A 17683-nucleotide genomic window follows, 5' to 3' on the forward strand; every position below is an offset into this window, starting at 1 on the left:
ACTAAAAAACCTACATATATGTCTAGTTCTGCCACCTGTCTCCACTCTTAAGTGCAGCTGTCGCCTTAGGGGTACAAACCCTGCACCTGGCCTTTCTGGTTTACATAACGCAGCAAAGGAGAGCGCTGTTTGCATGCGTTCAAGTATGTGCATTCAGGTTTTTCAGTAGAGTGTGATGTGTGGATCGGAAGTCCTTACCATTTAATATAATGAAATGGTGTTTCTAATATGAATCCAACCTTTTTATGACAAAGTGTAGTGTAGCTGTTATCTTTTTGTTATAATGACCCTGAATTTATATTACCTAACTTGCTCATTCACAAATACAGGAAGAAAAGCTAAATTTCACACTGCAGATCAGAACTTTTTTACCCTCAGCAACACCAATAAAGGCATTAGAGAACCTGAAACATTAATATTCATCTAAAGTCGCTAATGACGTGTCATGAGAGCAGCACCGCAATGTGGTATTGAAGAGGGACATTAAGTCAGAAGCATCTTTTCAAAGCTAAGTGTTTCATGACAACTAAAGAAAGCAGACCAATGGATGTAACAGCCATGGACGTATTTAAATGTTATAAACTATATTCAATATAGACCATGATATTGGATGAAGTGCTTCAACTCTCGGAGGCGGTGATGGATTTTCTTCCCCACTATACAGTATGTAGGTGTTGTACCATCTAATTTTAACAACCTGTCAGTAGCTGGTTTAGATACAATTGTCAGTTGAGGTTTTTGAAAAAGTCGACAGATGAAGTTTTTGTCGACAAATACATTAGACATAGAAGTGTCGCGGTGGTGACCAGGGTGATGAGGTGAGGCAAACTCTGAATTTTAGGTTTTGTATTATATCCAGTTCTCAGCTGAACTTTGGGGAGGTTTCAGCCCCAAAATTGTTGGTGAAGTTAGTTCTTTTGTTAGGATTTTAAGATAAAGGTTTGGGCTGAAATAGATAGTACAATTTAAGCCTTTCTGTCAGAAACGTTCCTTTGCAAACCAACATGCATTCTTCTTCTTCTTCTTTTTCATCTTCTTCTTCTTTTTCATATTCTTCTGTTTTTTCTTTTTCTTCTTCTTCATATTCTTCTGTTTTTTCATCTTCTTCTGCTTCTTTTCCTTTCTTCTTGTTTATCCTCTGCTTCTGCTTCTTCTGTCTCTTGGTTCTTAGGCCGCTTCTTTTTCTTCTTCTTTTTCATCACCTTCATATTCTTCTTCTTCCGATATATCCTCTATGTCTTCTCTCCTCCTTCTCCTCTCACATAAGGAAGCAGCTTATCAGTCATGTGAAATAAATGTTCACTACATCAGAACTTATTCAGAAAAGGCAATTCCATTTCACTAAAATGTTTCTATTTTTAATAAACTGTCTAAAGTGTATGTAAAAGCCTTTTCTCATTCTATTCTTCAAAAGGGTCCAACTATTAACTACATACTACTATATTAGACCACCCTTGTTTTTTTCAATTTCTTGTTTATTTTAATGCCTGGTACAACTAAAGGTACATTTGTTTGGACAAATATAATAATAACAACAAAAATAGCTCATAAGAGTTTAATTTCAGAGCTGATGTCTGGCCATTTTCCATGGTTTTCTTGAAAATAACCAAAATCACTGAAGTTCTTACATCAGTAGCTATGGCATTGTACTGCCAAAAACAGTGCTTGTAGGCATTCCATGTTTTCTTTTCTGCCTGTTTTAGTCACATGATATGCACAGGAGTTAGTACTGGTTTGTGTAACCATTGTTTTTGATGACTTTCTTGCAGCTGTATGTAAAAACATGGATGGTAACCAGATATGGGTTCATTCGCCTTCCTACTACCATACATCATTAAGTTTTCTTCTGAGTTGAAGTCTGTGCCGTCTCATATTCATCTGCTCTTCGTTCCTCTTGTAGATTAATTAATGAGTTTCTTTCCCTGCAGACTTTGTCTCATCATCCTCACAGGCCCCTGAGTGTCCTCCAAAGTATGGAGGAGTAAAGACGCAGCCGGCCCTCCTCTGTCTTTTTACACCTGTAAAACGGCTCTGATTACACCGAGACCTCTGTGGAAGCAAAGGAGTTCATGACTGTTCTGAGATCTGTGATTAGAAAAGGCGAGGTGAATCATAGATGCAATTATTCACCCATTCTCACTGAGTCAAGTCAATGAGAAGAAGATAATGAGAGGCGTAATGCCATGTTTGGAAGGCCTATCATCGCACAAATGAGCCACACAAAATTAATCTTAGTGTTGCCATAGCAAGGTTTCATCGATTGAATCAACATTTAAATGAGGTAGAGATCAAGGAAATGAAAACAATGTGGCTAATGGGTGTTCTTCTTCTTCTGTGGTTCCATAGTCTATTGTGATCACTTCAACAGGACACACCCTTGAAAATTCCCCTCACCTTGGCTACCACTCATCCTGGCTTTGATCTGTATTAAACATGCATGTGTTTGTGTGTCCGTGCAGCCATGTGTGTTTGCACATACGTGTGTTGGCCTGAGGGAGCGACTGACTGTGTGTCTGTGGGGAGAGGGAGGCTGTCTGTGTGAATTATAGATGAGGAAATGGGGGGCGATGGCCAAGTTAAAAGGGAGGAAGCAGAGACCTCAGAGGAGAGAGTCTGTTAAATTTACTGGACCCCCAGGTTGGACTCAAAACACCCCAAGTAACCGCAGACATGGTCAGAATAGACCACAGCAGGATCATTAATCCTGTCATTCTCTGGCAATGTACGTTCGTTTTCTACACCTTTAAGCTTTTATTTACCTGTAAATCTGTGTATCTGAAATACTTCCACATCATGCCAATATCTGCTATATCCATTATGGAAAAAAACACCCATGGGTCCAATCAAGCGGTAACACACGGGCACATTTGGTGTTCAACAGTTTCTGTCATGTAAGCAGAGTAACATATATGCATGTGTTGTACATGTTTGAGTAGGTATTTATAAGCATTTTAACATTATGTTTTACAAAATTTGGGGAGATACATTTTTTAGGTGAAAAATGTCAAATTATTGTTCCGTAACACATGGACTTGAAACAGACATACATTTTTTAAGCTTTACGCAAACATTCAAAACATCCAATTCTCGACAGATATTGATATAAAGTTGGACAAAACCTTTTAGATATTATGTTCAACTGTGCAGAAAGTAAATTTTGGAGTAAAACATTGAAAAGTCTCTGTTTTATTGACATGAGAATGTTGTAACATGTGGACAGGCTGCCATAGTAACACATGGACAGCTCTTGAACGACCATTGTATGCATCACCCAAAATGTACCAAAAGATCATTACTTTCTGAAAGTTTCACTCAAATATCTGAATTATAAGTAACTTGAAAATTTAAAATGGGTATTTTTCTGGTAACACATGGACAAGACCTTTTAAGCGACTCACAAATGTTCACACTCATAAATATCAATAATTTTCACAAAATAATGAAAATCTAATTCTTGAAACTAAACAATCATCTGTATAATCAACAGAATGAATAAATTATGAATTTTTTTAGAAATAATTTTTAGCATCAAATTCAAGCTATAGCTATGGTGTAAAAAGTACAATCGATAAAATCGGTTGTAACTTTTTTTCAAGAAGTGGTATTTTAAAAAGGATAACAGTTCCATAAAATAGAGATCTTAAGCTAAAAAATGAGCCCACTGAGATAAATGCTGTGCGGAAATTTACTTTTTCATGTTGATGTTTACTTTCGCTTGATTGCACCCCCATACATTTCCCCATAAATCACTGAATTAAGGCCTGGCTAGAAATATGTTTTTTCACTTTCTATTCATAGGTAGGATTTAGCAGTAAAACAATAACATTAATTGCCAAGTTTATATAATGAAATGTACTTTTTTCCTCTTAAAGGTTTATTTTCTTCTCCTTCTAGGTAGAACATTAATTCATCAAAAACAGGTACATGTAGTTTAATTCTCGGTCAGGTACTGATGAAGATCTGTAATTGGTCCCTGTTGACCCCATGGCAGCTCACCGCTCCTAATGTGCCAAGTGTAATTACTAATGCTAATGCTAATGCTAACCACTGTATGTGTATTAGGATGGAAAAGCAGAGACCGAATTCTGCAGGGATAATGAAGTGAGGTAACCTTTAACCTTTAATTTACTCTTGCACATGATGCTGTAAGAAGATTGACTTGAATGCTTCAAATCCAGATTTACCTTTAAAAAAAAAAAAGAAAAACAAAAAACCCCTTTTTCTTCTTGTTTCATTATTTTCATCTTGTTAAACAAACTCAGATTGCACTAATTTTCTTCATTTTGATTTAAACATGACGAAAATTAGTAGAAAAATGAACAAAATAATCAGTAAATCATGAATTTCAGAAACTACAGGTCACATTGTTTCATCGTTTACATAACTTTCACCTTGATACATTTTAATCTTGTTAAATCTCATAAATAATTTATATCCGCAAATTACAGTTAGGGATCTTCAACTTTCATCTTGTACCCAAACCAGCCTTAAAAGCCACAACAATTACCAATATTGACTAATAATAACATTTTTATCATGATAACATTTACAGCTGTATCACACATCCCCTATCTGTAAGTACTGTGTAAACAAATAGCTTTCAGAGTATACTTTTAGTGGTTTTGAGAAACATATTTTTAATAATTTTCTTCATCCAACAAGGTAGCTTATAGGAATCCACAGCAACATTAAATTATTTGTTTTACTTCCTGCAAAGTATGATTAAAAACTGCAGTTCCAAAATTTAAGAGAAGTAAGTAGCATTCCTTCAGATACTTACCTGATCCTACAGACTTACAGAAATATAAAAACAGATCCATCAAGTACAACTTCAATGAACTGTGTAGTAATAGTACATAGAAAATGTCCAGCTTTTCTTTTTCAGTGATTATGAAGGCCGTATCTTTTTATAGTCATTACCACATGCTGGAGGAGGCAGGAGCAGCTCTTTCAGCATTACTATTGTATAGCAATGCAGCCTCTAGGTGACATAACGCCTTCTGGCAGCCAAATATAGTGTCCCACAACTCTGTTATTCAATGTGGTTTCATGAAAACAAATGTTATTGTCCCAGCTGTTTCTGGTACATAGAGAAATGTGAAAAACTAGAAGAAAAACCCAGTTAAGGGTCTTTTCCAGTGTGATAATGTACTGATTGTTAGTCATATTGAAGCTGTTGTAGCAGCATGTGGCTCAACACGTTACTGAAGCCACATTATAACCCCAAGAACCTGGAAGTCTGGAAGTATTCGTTTCAGGAACTTGCATGTTGCTAGCATTTGGTTGTCCACATGTCTACAATGGTTCAAAGACGAGAAGATTAGGGGAATTAGCCACTGATAGCAGGTTTTACACGTTAGTTTTACATGCAGCTATAGAGCAAACTATTCTGAGGTCTGCACTTTGTCGCTGCTCCATCTGTTACGACTCCATGGCAATGTGTCGGCGAACAATAACTGTAAAGATGATGACTAATAACAGTCTCTGGATCATTTGATGCATCAGGCCTTTTAGCACAGATCTGAGATTGTAATTCCATTCCTGTTTGCCTCTGCTCTGATGATAAAGTTAAATCTGCGGATTAGCTGGGCTTCTGACCTCCTTCCCCCTCACCCCTCCATCTCTGCTCTTTTTGCCTTCCATGTGCTTGACCCATTTGGCCTCGCTCCTCTCCTGGGAGGAACTCCGGGGTCAGAATGGATGTGAGCGTGGACAAAAATTGCAGCGTCAACTGTTACATGGACACAAAGGGAATCGCTTGTTTGTTCAACCTTGTTATGCGTACTCGATGTTTGTACCCATGATGTTCTGGAGGGTTGATAGATGACTCATAACATTGTGGAGATGTCAAATCATCAATTTACATTCAATCAAATTGTAAATAATAACCATGGGGATAAGGTACGACTCAGTTTTCAGGCAGAGCAGGAGTTTGTAGTGTTATGTAGAGCACAACAACAATGGTATTTATCACAATAGAATTATAACATCTTAAAATTCACATTACTTTTTTATCTTTACAAAATGTTGAAATCAGACTGAACTCATTTTAGTAACTGATTTATGGGGAGTATATGAAAAAAACAGCAAAAATAAGCACTAAATCCATTTTTCTACATCTTCAGTGACATTTTACTCTTTTATTAAAACCTCATTATGTGTTTTATGCTACTTCCATCTCCAGTCTGTTACATTGTTGGGCTTTTACATGATTTTCACCATCAGTTTCCCTTTGTTGTGTTTTGTTGTAATTAGTTTTAAACCACAAAAAATCTTGTCTTTTCAACTTTGCCTCAGGCATCCAGATGTCAGATTTCTTTGTCATTTAGACATTACATCATAGATGCACTGCAAAACAAAATTACGTTGCATTGGTCTCAATAAAAACACATAAGTAGAACACTAGTACACATGATAATATAATCAGTAGAAAAATAGATATAAATATTCCAAAATATGATATAAAATCTGTGCCAAAAACCATACCAGTTAGATGTTACATTGTATTGAACTGAGTTTGGTACAAATATTGTACAGTTTGGGTTGGAGTCAACATTGCACAGTGTGGCATGGATCTATTCTGTATACTGCATTTTTATTATTTTTAATATCGTATGTGTTTCAGATCAAACATGAGAAAACATAATGATAATCTCTGTTGTGGATAAAAACAATGATTCTCTGTTGCATTGTTGCTATTTTTGACTAAGGAAAGACTGAGTCGATGTTTTAGCAGTGACAAATGTACCAGGATCACGTCACTATGATCTGAGAATATATAGGTAAAAATACCAGCAAGATTATCTGAAGTTGGGCTGTTGTCCTGGGTGTCATTCTTTTCCCCCCTTGACTTTAAAGGTTTTACTGTACATACACAGGCTTGCCCCAAAGTCACTACCTGGATTTAACTCCCTTCCATTGGATAATAACTACAGTGAGAAATAGGTTTTAGCTGCATTAAATTGAAGAGAGATGGATGAAGTGATTACCCATAATGCCTGGTGCCTATAGTACAGGCCTTTGGGGGCAGTGTCATCATCTGTTGGTGCTTCAGTCGGTCAGGTTTAGGTTCAGCAACATGATTTGTGTGAAATTAATAGACGTGCAGTAATCAAAACTAGAGGCACAAAAAACATTAAAGCATGGGACTGTTTTTGGTCATAAATGCCACTTTGCAACAGAACAATCATTAATTAGTTTCAATGTTTAACTAGTGCTGTATGAAGACGATGGGCACTGATGATGATTAGTACCTTTACCTGTAAATATTCCCATTTATCATACTATTCTGCCTCTGCTTGTGTGTGTGTGTGTGTGTGTGTGTGTGTGTGTGTGTGTGTGTGTGTGTGTGTGTGTGTGTGTGTGTGTGTGTAGCGACGAGCTCAGCAGATAGATAACAGGTTTCCCAAGAAAAGCCGGACATCAAACTTCTCTTCAAAGCTTTATTAAAGACTCATTGTAGAACTGCAAAACATACATACAGAATATATCTCAGTTATGTTCGTTGCCTTAGTACATTTACATGGCATGATACATTAAATGAGTAGAAATGAAATCACTAGCTTGAGGCTAACTTGAATGGGAAATTCCATAGACATGCTAACGATTAGCATTTACAAATTATCTTATGATTTTCAATGTCTCTTTATCCAACAACAAAGGTTTAGATCAGAGATATTTCAGTATTCATTCCTACAGCAACTGAACATTTTCCTGGTAATACAGAGTGGGGAAAAAGATGTCTGTTTAGTTCCTTCTTCAGTTTGAACTCACTACAGGAACACCGAAAGTACAAAATATACATAAGAGGGACCCCTATGGTTGATATTAATGGAGTGATATTTTGCTTTTTTAAATGGAATTATGCGTTTTAAAACATTTCCCTGTGGTCTACATAAACTCTAAATGCTATGCTTGAGTCTGAATTCTTCATTAATTAAACTCCACAGATCCATTTTCAGCAATATTTCTGAGTAATGACATAAGAAAGGTCGTTTTGAGCGCAGGCCCTTTAAATACAAATGAGCCACTTCATGCCCCACCCCCTCCAGGTTGTTGGCTGTGCCGCTCTGTCCCGTTCAACCAACAACTGAACATTTTCGGTAATCGGCTCATTGTTTGGACACATTTTCAGTATGGACTACAACCACTGCTGCTGACAAACAGTTATGTCGTACTCAGAGAAATGTTTGTCGGAAGTCTTGACCTTATATGTGCAAATGTTGTGACGTAATAAATTATAAACATAACAAATTAAGCAGGAATTAAAACAGGTTGTAGAAATCCACTTGATTTTTGCCGGAGTAATATAAAGACAGCTTTGCAGCACATGGAGGGTTCAAATTCAAACTTTTTGAACTATTAGGGTCCAAATACACAAATAAATGAACCAAAGACTAATAAAAGTGGGTTTAGCAAAATATGACCCCTTTAACAGCAGAACATCACGCATAGATTTTGCATGCATGTCGTACTCAAGTGTACAAGGTCCGAGTTTCACTGTGGCTGCTGATAATCTGCTGAAATCTCACAGTCCTCAGAGGCCTTAAGGACCAAAAATGTCTCTAAACTTGAAAGAAATGATTTAATAATGAAGCGGTCAAAGGAAAATGAAGTTGGTGTAATCGTGCGGAAATGATTAGAGGGGACAGAATGTTTCTAGGCATTCACTAATTAAATATTTTCCCCTAGTTGGCTGTATATCTTCAATTATTTGGTAATTGTTTCTTGTCCTGGATAGATCACAAGAAATACTTTGTCTAATTTACAAGACAAGGAAGTGGACTTGTCTGGAGGGAGGTTCGGGCTCGTGTACTGTGGAGAACATGTGGCTCTGAGTGCACCGTGCTATTACTGTCACGCTCTTGATATTTTGGGCCTGGGCGGTAACTAATGGCACGTCTTCTTTTTATTGTTCCTCTCTCCTCATCCTTTTCTTTTTCTGGCTGAGCTTCCCACCAGCTCACCAGTAGAGACATAACTTCCTGTTTGGCCTCAATTTCTTTTCTTTTTTTTCTTGAAGTGCATCATCTCCGCCCTCCTTTCCCTCTCTTTTGCTCTTACTTTTCTTGCTCATTTGCCTCAGTATCTTTGAAATTACCTTGAAATTCAAGAAGTATTCAACAGATTTTGCTTCAGATTAATTATATTTATTCAATCCTTGTCATTGTGAAATAATAGGATGACGTTTTTTCTGAGTTTTTGCGGCAACTGTATTCGTACTTTGGTCTGAAAAACACTTGCTTTTTTAATTAGTACAAACTCCGTCAGATAACTTGTTACTTTTGTTGGAGTTTTCTCTTTTTTTCAACTTTCCAACCCAGCCACTATTAATCTGATGCCTCAAAGAAAATCACAGAACAATATCTAATTTAATAAACCTAATAAATGTGCTGATTAAATTTTAATCAAGCAAGTACAAGTATAAAAAAATAAAACCATTATAGTAAGTCAGATGGGAAAATGGAATCAAAGAGTCATACGATCAGCATGGTTTTAAATGAATTAAAAACAAAGAAGAATAGTCAAATCAATACACTGTAGTTGTTTTTTAGTAATGTTACTGTGTTCTTTGTTGCTTCTTTAAGGTGAACCATGATAATGATGCTTATTCCTGTCTGATTTCTGAATTCCTTTTTCACCCCAGGCTTCTCTTTTTCACTCGTCTAATAAATCAACTTCCTTCCTGTTTGGAGAATCCCTTTGCATCTCCATCGTTTCATCCCACATCTCCTCCTTTTTGTGTCCAACTGCCTCTTTTGGCGCCAGACTCCCCCCTCCTCACTGACAGTCCCTTCACACTGTTTTACTGTTAACAGGATGCCGTCTGTCCTACCTCCTTACAGTCTTGAAGCAGAGTTAACGTGCAAATCTGTCTTTCTTCATGGCTGGCTTAAGCCTTAACTCATCCCCTGGCTCAGCCTCAGCAAACCAATCCAAGAATTCGACAAATCTCAAAAACAGCTCACCCGAGGAGTCCGTCCAGTTGGCAAAGAGACGACGTGTTCACTTGTAATCACTAGTTTGTAAAAAATAATCACTTTGATATCCCTTTTGGATTATTATCATCTGTGGAGTCTCCGTGGAAACAGTGCGACTGACTTTTGTTGATCTCATTGCTCACATCTCCATTCCATTAACTACATCTTTTCTTCTGCCTTTATTTTCATTTGTGTTTGTTTGCCCTGAAAATCAGCAGGTTTAAGCCTTTATGTGAACTGTGAATTTTGTACATTTTAAGAATTTCTTAGTATTTTTTATCCTTTTCAGTTTTTTTTCTTGCATAGTTTTTTTTATTGTAGTTTTATCCTACCCTACTTACCGTTTATATATTCTATTTCAGATTTTATTCTTTATCTTCTGATGCTAAAACAGAGACCTGGGTAACACATTTTGTTCAATCATGTACCATTGTTTGAATGACAACATAAGTGAGTCTGAGTCTGAGTTATAGTGCACTCATAGACATACTGTATAATTCAAAATTAGTGTGTTATTGGAGGACTAATAAGACTTTATTACTTTTGTGAAATCTTTCAAAAATTGTATTTTCATGTAGAAACTCAGGTCAATTAAGTTACCATGTTTGGTTCCTTGCCCGTAAGTGGCCAAAAAATAATGAATCCAAGAAGTAACAATAAAATAATACAAGAAAAACACATGTAAGGTGAAAGGAATATGTATTTTAGAACATTAGAACATCACTTTTAGAACATTAGACCAACATGAGTGCTGATCCAGACACCTGTCAACATCCACATTATCCCTTTGAACATCATTCCTTACATTAGTACCATTACTTCAGGGTAACTAACAAAGCAGGTACACTCACTATTCATGCAGAGGTGGACCTTACAGAACCTGTAGACCACGTTGGACCTGAGACTGTTGCTGGCACTGTCTAGTAATCAGTCAATCAATCAATCAATAAAATTTTATTCATATAGTGCCAAATCATGACAAAAGTTATCTCATGACACTTTAAATATAGAGCTTGTCACAGCCAGACTCTCAATGTATGTGGAAATGACCAAAAATAGTCACTTACTGATAAGGGCTTAAAGCCATCTCACATCACACCAAACATTGGAGCAAAACAATAGATTTCATTGAACAGGAAAACAATTTACAAGACAACTGAACCTGAAATCTGTGCTATGCATGTCTATAAATTGAACCACATTATAGTAATGTATCAGGAAAGGACCTTCACTTTAACTATTTTTACTGACTGCATTAAGCTGTTATGGCATCAAGTATGAAATCTGAGAACACAAACCAGCTTTCCCTAGTCTTTTCACACTCCCTTTTGGCTTATTTTTCCTGTTGTTGTGTATCAACTGAAGGCCTATTAATGCTAAAGCATTTCTACTAACTCACATCACTCTGTTCCAATTGTGAAGTGGTGGAGAAACACACCTCTCTGAAACTTTGATGTATAATTTGATTATGTAGCTAGAAAATAAAACAATTAAATTTAATATAAATCATGGAAACTACCATTATAAAATTACTGTGACACCAGTCTGAGGACAATTATTTGCACAAAACAAAAGCATTTGTATTCTATGAAGAGATGACACTGTCTATGCTTTTGTGGCTTTAAAGACAGATAAGGCTGCTCTGGTTTTGCATTAATGCTTCCGACAGACTACAGGTGACAGAGTTAAGCTGATGTGTGGTGGTTGTGTTAAATGTAAGGCCGTTGTTTGGCTTTATGCAGAGGTTCAAGTGTATAGCTGTCAGTGAATGAGATGATCTTTGGCTTGGGCTTTTCTGGAGCTTTTTTTAGTGTTGAATGAGCAGAGAAGTGAATGTTGCCACTGTGTTTGTGGATTATTGTTTTGAGGCCTTGAGTTAGCATTTTAAGGCCAGAGGTGACCAAAACAAATCACTACTCTATATATAGAGGGTTCACCATTATATACTGCTGTGTGAGTATATGTTGGAAATGATTAAACCCTGTGTACATTATGAAATGAGTATCTGTGGAATGTACTTTTACTTCTGCTAACAGCTGCGCAGTTCGATGTGTAATATAAGACATAGTATGTGACTGTGTATACAATGGGTATAAAAAACACACACTTTCAGATGTGAAAATACCATTAAACACAATTATACCATAACAGTGTGTTGAGAAAAACCACGTTCAATTCAATTAAAAAAAAAAACAGCACAGAAGAGACTTTGACTTAGCTGTCAGTCTCACCTGTCAATCAAAGCCCTCATGGCCGACGTGAAGGTCAAGTGAATGAGAGCTCCAAAACATGCACTGGATCTTTTTAGAATGAAGTTCATGTTTTTGGATTCACCATCGGCTGCTGATCATACCCAGCAGCCATTTGTGGAATATTACGCATATGTAGATATAGATACATATAGATCAAATCTGTGTTTGTGTTTTCTAATGTTTATCATCTCTTTTTTTCTCATAGGTCTGAGCAGACTCTTATCTATTTGATCCAACAGTGAAGACTGCTCTTCAAGTCAGGTACAGTACAAGAAAACCACCTGTAAACCCTATCAGCAGAACGCCCTTTTAAAGTGCATCATATCATTCCACCTAAAATAAAAACATACACGCCTGGTCTGCTGCCAGATGGTTTGGATACTATGCACTTCTTACGCTCATATCCCCCCATGACATTTCACACTCAGATTTCCCATGACTCATAGGGCCCCAGGAGTCGATCTAAGTGGCTGCACTCAGCCAGATGATTAGCTTGGCTGTTCATAGGCATATAATAGAGAGGGAATTATGCTAAGCAACATGTGGAAAGCAAAAGGCCGATTGCTTGGGTTGATGTCATTCGAGACATTTCTGAGAAGAAGTTAAAAGCCAGTGTTTGGAGCTTTGTGTGCTGACATGGATTTGAGTTTCACAGTAGGAAATAAAATGAAAGGGCATGTGGTTGAATGCAGATTTGTTGTTTTTTAAGATAGCAATTTGGAGACATTTTCAGTCGGAGGGGGTCTATATTTAGTTCATGTTAACAATGTGTTTGCTCCAGGACTGAGAGTTGTGGCTTTTGCTTTGTGGATGCATTTTTAGAGAGTGTTTTGTGGGTGTTTATGCGTGTAGGTGCGTATGAGTGTACACGTGCAGGGCGTGGGCTGGTACATGGTAGTCCGTCCACAGTCATCATTGTCTCTTCAGTTCTGGCAGTTGTATAAAAACATAAGATGGCAGGGGTGGGGGGGTCTGACTACTCAAGAGCTGAAAGATTTGAGCTGACAGATGAGACGTTATTGGGGAAACAGAGCAAAGAACTAGAGTGAAAATGTTAAGGTTGTCTATATTATTATGAATTATAATGGTCAAACAATCATGTTTATTTTGGTAATCTCCACATGGATTGTATGCAGTGATAACAGAGAAACATTCAGACTTTTTTTTGGAGAATCACGTCAGCCAGCTGGACACAGGCATCATACAGTTATTTTTAGTGTCTGTGAGACTATCATTGCATATCCAATGCACAGAAGAAAGAAGAAGTGGACATAGTTACCATCTCATGTTTTTTTGGGTGTTTTTTTTTTTTTTTAGCAGAAGTGACCAAGAGGGTGGAAGTGTTTAGGCTGATGAGATGAAACTCAACCAAACTAACCTAACACACTAAACTCACTGAAAATACCAGCCACATTTTAACAATACAATGTTACTTTAAACACACTGACAATGAACGCTATGCAGTTGTGTTTGAAGGCACTAATGTCACCTCAGCACAAAGTATAAACACCCAAATTAGCAGGTTTTTTAATTAAATAGTATATAAGCAGAGAGGAAACTTTGGTGCTTTTTGACAACTACTGTTATTAACAATGGTGAATAATATCTGATCCTGCATGTAAGTATTGTCATCATTTTTAGGTTATGCTAATTTAAGACAATTACACTAAGGCTTTTCGTCAGGAAAAAATGTTTAATTCATTTGACAGTTAGCTTTACCTGCAAATTTATGGCATTTCTGTTTAACACACCTATTAATCAAAGCATGATACAGACTACTGTAATGGAGCAGTCATTTATAAAGAACAACCAGTACACTTAAAACCATAATGACTGGAAATGGAAATGACTTGTATAAAAGACTAGGATCAATATTGGTAGTTGAGATGAGGACACGATTTACCTGAATTAAAATGAAATATGTATTCTCTTCTTTCGTATTTTAGCAATGATTACATTGAAAAAAAATTTAGTCAGTTTGTTTTCTTGTGGAAACATTGTGTTAATTGTAAATAGGGTTAGGCAAAATAAGTCTTAACTTCAGCCTAAACCCTTTATGGAACAATGGATATGTTAGTTTTGTTTGTTTTTTAAAGTAATTATCGACAGCATAAATTACTACTACTACTACTACTGAAAAAAACTATACTGAGTGTTTTGTGTAGATGTTGCTATGTTTTTGAATGGGGATGGTTTTTCAGAGCATGTAGTGACCATTGATGGTATTACACTTTAAATTCAAACATCATCTTCAATTACATGCTGAGTTCATTGTCCCTATATTCAGTCTGCTTGTTAATTGTGATGTCATTTCCTGTTTCTGGATCCGCTTCTGTTCAATTCTCCGTAGTCAGTCTGCTGTAGTTCTGTATCTGAGTCCATAAAACACATCCAGTTGTCATTCTAGTGCTTCACAAGGATGACAAAGAGCAGAGGAAATGGATGAAGCTGATAAGTAAAAACTAAAATTGTTAAACAAAGAGAAAACAAATTACATTTGGACCTAAAAGACGTTAGTTCCCACAGCATCTGCCATCTTTATGGAATCTCCTGATACAGGATAAGGCTCTGCACTTCACATGTCATTTCTCAGCCCTTTATCTGTGCTGTCCTGTTCAGAAGAAGATGAATCAAGTGAAGCAATGCAGTGTAAATGGACGCTATTTTAGACACTGAAAAAAGAATTAAAGACACAGGCTACATCGCTGAGTGTTTAGACCCGGAAATTAGTTTTAAGGTACCATGACATCAGACTTGCACAGGATAGTCACTACTTAGACATGCACAGATACATACAATGGCTCAGGACTTCATTAAAAAGTTGCTTCTGATTTGCAGAATGTGAGAATAGTTAATTTTTTATTCTCCACATAGTTGCCTGTATGGCCTTGGCTACAGCGTGAAGATTCTCTGCTGTTTTGGCAGACCTTTAACCCATAAAGACCCAGACATCTACTGCTGACCAAAACCATTTACTGATCCAAAATATTAAATAAGATTTGATCCATTAATTCTATCAATACATGTAAATAATTTGTGTCAAATGCAATTTGTCATCTTTTCATAGTCATCAGATATGATTCATTTGAACGTTCAGAGGCGCTGTAGTTACCATGGAAACACCACCATCTTCTACAACGTTGATTCACCAGTAAAACCCATGGAGTTGGATCAATGATAATGGATAGATACACTTGATTTATGTTTAGTTATTGACATCTTTGCTGAAAAAGTCACCTTTTTTAAGTTTTCTCTGTTTCTGATATAATAACCCTCAACTTTAATCTGAGCTTTTATGAACATCCACATTATCAGTGAGTTAAATATAATAAAATACCTGACTTTCACTGAGCAAAAAAACCCCAAAGGATAATATTATAATAAATGATGATGAATTACATAAGAAAAGTATAGAGAAAAATTCATTTGGGAGTGCCACAAAAATAGCAGTGGGTCTTTATGGGTTAATCTTGCTAAATTAGAAAAATAATACTAATATTAGTTCAATTTGTACTGCATTTGCAACATTTTTTTTTTTTTATTTACATCCACAGCAGATAAAAAAGGTTTCCTTGTCAGTATTGTATCATTAGAGCAGTTCTAGTACACAGTATTATCTTCACACTTTTTGATTCTTACTGTTCATGGTTGTTTTTTTTTTAAAGATTTCACAGCAAAGCACTGATGAAAATAAGAATGATACAAACTGACTCCTACACTACCATAATAAAGGCCTAAAATGACCCAAAGAGCCTGACCAGTAACCAGCTATGAGAGTATCGATGACTTTAAATGGCTCGGCTCCCATTTGTGTCAGTGCAGTTAGCAGCGACCCCAGGGGCCACGCCTGGAGGATCTGGTGACCTATTTCAGGATCCATAACGTGGTCAAAGTCCGCTCTCTGCTGTCAGCATCTCCCCCACTGACGATCCACCACCCCCCTTCCCTCCCAGGGCTTGTATCGCCATGGGAACGATGACATCACTGTGGATGGGGCTGATGTGTGCCAGGAAACATGCACTCCACTGATGAGATTGGACGCTGAAAGTAGAAGACAGGAGGGAATAAATCTGAGTTAGGATGCAGAAGAGATGCAGCAGCCAGTTTGATTTCACCTCTGCCTTGAGTTGTCCTGAAGAGAGGCCATCACATTAGGCAAATGTAGGCTTTATTTCAGAAAAACACACACTGAAGGCACAGAGAAGCAACGGTGTCATTTACTCCAACACAAAAAAGATGACACAAACTGACACAGAAGTTGTCTGTTTTCTCAACCACTTGCCCTGTAAAGTATGTTGGGTGAATGATTTCTATTTACTAAGGACTATATCTTCAAAAACAAGTGAATAGAAACGGCATGTATGTATGGTTATGTATTTAAAATAGCATTTACTATTTAAACAAAACCCATATATTTTACTGTAAAACATCCTTTTATATGTTAATATTATTCAATCAGGTATATTAATATGTCTACTATGAATTAGTGGCCCTTGTGGCCCATGAGTCAGTATTGATAATATTACAAAACACTGATATTTATGACCATGTTAGTTAATAAAAAGCTCTTATTTTAGAAGCTGGAAATTCCAAAAACCTGAGTATTTGGCTTGAAAAACGACTTAAATAATAAATCGATTATTAAAATAGTTGATAAGCGCTGCGTCACTGAAACTTTACGTAGTTTTGTGTGTGAATCACTCATATATAGTTTATTTATTAAGGCAGTTTTTGTGAGGCGCACCATATATGTGCAATCTCTGACAGGGAATTCTGGTCAAGTTGAATGACAGAATGAAGTAAAAATAATTCCGATATTAAAAATATAGACAGGTCAGATTGGAATAGCAAAGCAAAATAGGAAAAAACAAGACAAACAGTTATCAAGAATTGAAAATGATAACAAAACAAAGTAATGCTAGAATATTTTTAACATTAAGTAGGCATTTCTCCATTCTGTGGTTATGGTGCATGGTGGGAAAACACAGATTTTTTTTTTTTTTTTTTTTTTTTTTTTAGATCTAATATTAGCAATATGTAGTTTACCCTGTCAGGCTTTTGACATTAATTTCTTATTTGAAGATATAAGATACAAGAGATAGTACTTATTACAAATGGAGGACATTGAGACAAACCTCCACAATCTGTCTTACTGTGTAACTGTCAATTAATCAATATATCATCCAATCAGAGGACAAAAGCCTCAATAATGTTCAAGTGCGTTGGCTCTGACAATTTTCAGCTGTGGATTTATGTAAAATCACATGAGCAGCATAAGTCTACAGTCAGTTTCTTTGTCAAAGATGTGAAGACATGTATGTAAATTATGTCACTATTGTCTAAAATTGGAGTATTTAAGTATTTTTATGTATAGTATAAGTATTTTGGATTAGCTGCTGAGCTGTTTTCTAGCAGTAAATGAAAAACATTATCCAGAAAAACAAGGAGAAG

At 36.4% G+C, this 17683-nt stretch overlaps 1 protein-coding gene across 4 annotated transcripts in view; it reads left to right on the forward strand.

The window, feature by feature from the left end:
- LOC115434311 (microtubule-associated protein tau-like) overlaps window positions 1-17683 on the forward strand; it is a 97468-nt gene that overhangs the window by 39858 nt on the left and 39927 nt on the right. For all 4 annotated transcript variants that reach the window (XM_030156215.1, XM_030156208.1, XM_030156232.1 and 1 more), the window contains one exon: window positions 12438-12493. The gene's annotated coding sequence lies outside the window, so the exon portion shown is untranslated. The remainder of the gene's footprint in view (window positions 1-12437; window positions 12494-17683) is intronic.

This window comes from Sphaeramia orbicularis, chromosome 2 (assembly GCF_902148855.1).
Source record: "Sphaeramia orbicularis chromosome 2, fSphaOr1.1, whole genome shotgun sequence".
Classification (NCBI taxonomy): Eukaryota; Metazoa; Chordata; class Actinopteri; order Kurtiformes; family Apogonidae; genus Sphaeramia; species Sphaeramia orbicularis.